At 39.5% G+C, this 787-nt stretch overlaps 1 non-coding gene across 1 annotated transcript; it reads left to right on the forward strand.

The window, feature by feature from the left end:
• The first annotated feature begins 503 nt into the window (after window positions 1-503).
• On the forward strand, window positions 504-577 carry trnai-aau (transfer RNA isoleucine (anticodon AAU)). The gene has a single exon. It is a non-coding gene; the product is annotated as a tRNA-Ile (tRNA).
• Window positions 578-787: the final 210 nt, after the last annotated feature.

Consider the following 787-nt stretch of genomic DNA (forward strand, 5'->3'; position numbering starts at 1 on the left):
TTGCTCAAAATCTTTCTGCTTATTCATGCAGCAATGACACAGATTTCCAAAGAAAGAGGACGTATGGTTAAAGCTAGAAAAAAATGCCTACTCTGTGCTCAGGCAGAAAATCTGATATTTTAAATATGTCCCTAAAAGGTTTATATTCCTTGGCTCACAGAATCAGACATTACATTTTTGTTGTTATGGCAGATTTCATGGTGTAATAGACAGCACTATGTAACTCACAGCAATAAAGCTCAGTGGACTTTGCAATTGATGATTTCGTCACTGTGTACAACTGCACTGAATTGCTCTTTAACAAAAGCTTCTCCACATTTGCTTTTGAAGTTTAATTCAAAAGTTGGCTGCAGAATAACCATTTGTCAGAGGGAACAATAAGTGTCAACTTTCACCTATGCTCGGTCGAAAAAGTGGCCGTAATCTTGTTGACACCAAGTCTACAATTTCATGGAAAGGTTCCCTTCAGTGCTGCACCAAAAACTGCGAAATGAACGGAGAAAGGCCGATTAGCTCAGTTGGTCAGAGCGTGGTGCTAATAACGCCAAGGTCATGGTTTCGATCCCCATATGGGCCATGTGGGTTTTGTTTGATGAATGACCCCTTGTCAACAAACCACCTGTTTGAACTTGTGTTGCTTATGACATTGCTTGTAAATCACAATCTGCTAAGACATGTTCCAAGTACATGAGAGTGTGTTCTTGATTACAAAACTTTACCCATGGATTTGTGCTTGTTTACAAATCTTGGACAATGCAGAGAAAAGTATGAAATCAGAGGGACTCTG

Source organism: Electrophorus electricus, unplaced genomic scaffold, assembly GCF_041902795.1.
Source record: "Electrophorus electricus isolate QZ-2024a unplaced genomic scaffold, ASM4190279v1 Scaffold44, whole genome shotgun sequence".
Lineage (NCBI taxonomy): Eukaryota > Metazoa > Chordata > Actinopteri > Gymnotiformes > Gymnotidae > Electrophorus > Electrophorus electricus.